Raw genomic sequence first — 5213 nt, forward strand, 5'->3', positions numbered from 1 at the left:
TTTACTTGATTTCTTAGATTACTGAAATATAACCAGAAGCTTCAAAAGCAAGTTCTGCTTACAAGAACACTAAGCAACTGTTTACCTGGTTTAAACATTCCCAGAAGCTTGTGAATTTAGCAGACAGAAATAATACTGAGTAATCAGAAAAGGTCAAGGTCTTCTTAAGTACATGCTATTAAGAAGATATTCTGTGGCATCATATTTTATATCCTGATATTTTTAATATTAGAGATCATAAGGGCATTAGAGGTCCCATAAATCCATATGTAGCCATGGTAGACACTGTAAGCTTTCCAGGGCATTGAAATGACACTGTTATTTTTACTTTTTTACACGAGCAGAAACATATATCTGTGTGATCTTTTTATCTATGCTTCATCCCCAATTATCTCATGCATGTACCCCTCTATGCCACATCATTTGTCTCCACTTCTCAAGGCCTCAGCTACTGTGCCAGGTCTGCATTTCTCTACTGCATTTTTAGAGTTGAAATATTTCATTCTATACAGAATAACTGCTTGTTAGCCTCTATAAAACCATGCTTGCACCACATAAAAATAAACAAGAGGAAAAATATTTAGCCATAAATACCTGGCCAAATAAAGAAATTGTTTTTACAGTGAAACAAATTCATGAGTTCAAGTAAAGTTCAGACAAGCCTCAGTAGAGATGTTTAACAATTTGTGTAAAAAGCTTACAGGCTCTTAATAGGCATAGCAATACTTATTGTTGGGCTACATGGTCACTGCTTGTTGTGCTTGCAAACAGCTAGTCATACACTGCACATCCTCATTGCTATTCAAACCACACTAGCAAAAACTGGTGTGCTAGTTTTACTTGGAAGCACTGCATTTTTTTTTTCAGGTCTATTATTTTCACAAAGTGCTGCATAAGCCAAATTTTCTTAATCTATAACTGTGTATTATTTACTTTATAAATATTTATTATTATCATTATTATCAGTATTATAATACCTTTATAGTCTCTACATAGACTTCTAACGGGAAGTGATCTGTGACATTTAAACAATGATAGCAAAATCTTTAGAAAAGGGTGATGATATTTCATGCATCACAGAAAATCAGATCTGACATACTAAACTTTTGCTTATTTTGCAACAATAAAGAAGTAATTCAGGCCTAAATCGCACCTTCACTCCTTTACTAAACTTTTAATATATAAAAAATTCAATAGAAATGAAATGCTTTGAAAGAACCTCAGTGAGCTCTGCAGCAGAGGGATGCTGCAGGAGAGATTTATTTGCTGAGTATCTGGTCATCACAGGTTAAAAAAAAATGGACATTTTCAGCCAGTGTAAAAGTATTTCCTTGCTAGAATTCCTATCTCTTGAGAACTACTCAAAGCAGCTCAATATTGTTTGGCTGCCAGTTGTTGCTGATGGCTATTTTCTCCACCACAGTGAATGTCAGAAGATGCCTTTAAGAAAGATTTATTTGGTAAAGAAGGAAGGGCTTTTTTCAATACACAGGAATATGGGATCTGCTTTCTATTTCTTTCTCTCTTTCTTAGGTGAGACCTTTCTCTCTGAATGCAGTTTGAACTAATAAAACTGGTGGACACATCCTATTAAGTTGTATTTGTTAACTCATTTAATGTTAAACTCATTTAAAGAAATACTCTATAAAGGGAAGCACATTGTGCATTTGACACCAGAGTTTATATTTTATTTGTTTTGCATTTATTTTAACACCTCTTAAATATGCAATTCTTCCTCTCTTTTGTTTAATGATGTAATTTTAGTAAATGGATACCTATTCTCCCTTCCACAAAAAAAACTATTTCAGAGTACATCTGTGAAACTAGGCAGTGAAAATGACTTCTTACATGAGATTCAGTAGCAAATATATCACTTTACTGAGGTCATTCATGTCAGATCACTATGTTCCTTCAAAGAAGGATGTTTGCTCAAGGTCTGTCACTTTGTGCAAAGATATACTCACTATCAAGCTCCTGAGTGATGTTGCTCATTCTTGGTGAAGATTCACAGCTTAAATAAAGGTGAAGCAGTCAGAAAACCAGAAACTGATTATGACAGTGTAACCTCATTAGATTGGCAGTCTGAATCAAAAGCTTCTGTTTCGAGGAATCTTTTTATTATAAATAATTCTTAGAAAAAAAAAAAAATTGAGTATACTACAGCTGAAAAAGGAGAAGATAATGAAGATGTCCACTTTAGGGTGCTGCTATGGAAGACTGTGGAACAGTGTCATGGAAGACACCTTGCAGCCCACCTGAGCTACAGATTGCTCTCCTGGATACTGCAGGAGCAAGGTAGCAGGCCTGTATCTCTGTTCCTCCTCTCCAGAGTGCCCTGCTGCGGGCTGTTGATGCTTTTGTTTGCCATTTATGTGGAATTTGGAGCACACCTGCAAGACTAAGCACAACAAAGCAACAACTGCTCTATGGGCCCGCATAAGATGGTAAAATATGCAGGGCGCATTCAATATCTCTGTGTTAGAAAGAGATATTTGAAGATCTCAGTGTTAAATTGTTAGATGCAGAGACCTGAAGGGCTACCTCAGGACTATATTTTCTTTGATAAAACAAAAATAACCACTTTTTGTTTTCATTCTAGGAAGAGTAACATCTAAACCCTTTCAAGACCTGGGTTTCTATGTATGTGAATAATTGCCACAGAAAATGTTCAGCATCATGGCTATCTGTTGTTTTGCATTTAATTTAACTTAGAAAAGACAAAGAAACCACAGTAGAATTACTTGAAATCAGAAGCTGGAACTTCTCACATATGTAGTCTCCAGAAATCCTTATTCTATACAAGTTAATTGCCAGAATCCTGAGAATTAATTCCACTAATGTAGAAAAGCTACTTATAGCTTACAGAATACAGATAAATGGGGTTGCTTTTGTGGAATTTTATGTGTGAACAAATTTTCCATATTTCTTTGATAATGGGCACAAGTCCTAGATGTTTTTCAGTAGTTAAGTGGTCATACGCCTTTTATTTGTTCATCTTGTGACATCTTTATTCCATGTGATTTTTCTTTTCTCCACTTATTTTGAAATAGATCCTTCCCCTTATACACCTCCAATTTCTACAGAATTTTATATCTTTAAATTCAGATCCAGATGGCAAGCAGAGTATTACGAAACAGGTGTACAAAACCAAATAGCATTCTTTCATTAAGTCAATGGCTTATGATTGTTTGCAGATTTTTTCCAGATTAGCAAATGGTAATTTATGATTAGTGAAAGTATGAAAACACCTTGTGAATTATTTTTTTAAATAATTTAAGTTGTAAAAGAGTTTGTTTCTTCCTCTTGTATCAAGAAAAACATGGTATAAGAAAAAATAGAGAAGGCTATCAAAAAGGATGGTGCTGTTACTAGCATGCTGCATCTAATCACAACTGGTGAGTGATTATGAAATTAGAAAATTTCTATGTAATACCACCATGAAAAATACAGAATCAACCTGCGATAGTTAGGTGTCTCAGAATCTATTCCTCAGCATTTTTTCTTTAGAAGTGTATGTTTTTGTGGCCAAAATAATGGTTCCAAATTTTATTATTATTAGTAGTATTATTAGTATTATTATATTAAACTGGGAGACAAAAAACCAATCTCAATATATGAGGAAGAGTTTCAAAAAGCAGTGTCATTTTGCTTTGAAAATTGATATAGCTATGTTCCATTTTTTCTACTTAAAAATAGATTAATTAACCTAGTTTAGTTCCATCTATGCTCCCCCTTAAATACTTGAAATGAAACTGTCCATCATACAAATGGCCAGCAGATATTTTGTAATTAGTTCTTGCTATTTTTCTTACTCATTTGCCTTGATACCAATCAAACTACAATTGCAAGTCCATGAGAGTTTTACCATTTATTTAATCTCGTGTCTCATAATAAAATTCAGTCATTTACAGTGAGTCTCCAAGTCATTAATGTGAATTAGTGGGGCTCTTCTGCATAGCAACTAAAGTAATGAGCTTATGCCTCAGAGTATTTACAGTTTACTAACAACTCTTCCTTTTTGTACCTTGCATATTAAACAACATTTCCCTCTCTGAATGGTCTTTATTTTATCCATTTAACATAACAATGAAAAACATATAATTACATCTAGCCATCTGAATTAGTGGATAAGAATTGAATTTTAATTAATTAGAATAAGACTGGTAAATTCCCTTTCTTCATGGTGGTAGGAAAAAGAATCATTCTAAAACCAAAAGAATGCTCCATGGCTACATTCTAGCATAACCTCAGTGCCTTAACAAAATTTCTGTTTTAATGTCACTACTATCTGCCTAAATACTTCTCTTTCTCTTCATAGAATCATAGAATGGATTGTCTTTCAAGGGACCAGAAAAAATTCTGTATGTAAAGAATTACTAAGCATTGGGATGGACTACCCAGGGAGCTGGAGTCACCATCCCTGGAGATGTTCAAGAAACAACTAGACATGGTACTCAGTGTTATGATCTAGTTGACAAGGAAGTAATTGCTTCAACACTGGATGTGAGGATTTTAAGGGTTTTTTTCTGAATGAAACGATTCTGTGACTCTGTGATCTTGAAGATCATCTAGTTCCAATGCCCCTGTCATGAGCAGGGACATCTTTCACTAGACCAGTTTGCTCAAACTGGTCGTGAACACTTCCAGGGATCGGGCTTCCACAGCTTCTCTGGACAACCAGTTGCAGCATCTCCCCATCCTCACAGTAAGGAATATCTTCCTAATATTTTATCTAAACCTAGTATCTTCAGTTTAAAACCATTCCTCCTTTTCCCATCTCTACACATCCTTGTAAAAACTCTCCATAGCTTTTTTTCTAGACCACCCTTTAGGTACTGGAAGGCTGTTATAAGGTTTTCCCTGGAAAATTGTCTTCTCCAGGCTGAAAAATCCCAAATCTGTCAGTCTTTCTATATAAGGAGAGGTGCTTCATCCCTTTGATCATGAGGGTTTGATTATGGTCATTCTGCTCCCAAATTCTCTCAGCTTGTGGGCTGGGTACCCTTAGGATGACTGACCTTACTATTAAAGACTGAGGCAAAGAAGGAATAAAGTATCACATCCTTTTCTGTATCCTCTGTGATTATATTTCCCCTTGTATACAATAAATGATGGATGGAAATTTTCCTTAGCCCTCCTTTTTTTGATGATGCATTTGTAAAAACGTTTTTACTTTTACAAAAGTAGCCAAGTATGAGATTACTAGATCAACA

Source organism: Taeniopygia guttata, chromosome 4, assembly GCF_048771995.1.
Source record: "Taeniopygia guttata chromosome 4, bTaeGut7.mat, whole genome shotgun sequence".
In the NCBI taxonomy this organism is placed as follows: domain Eukaryota; kingdom Metazoa; phylum Chordata; class Aves; order Passeriformes; family Estrildidae; genus Taeniopygia; species Taeniopygia guttata.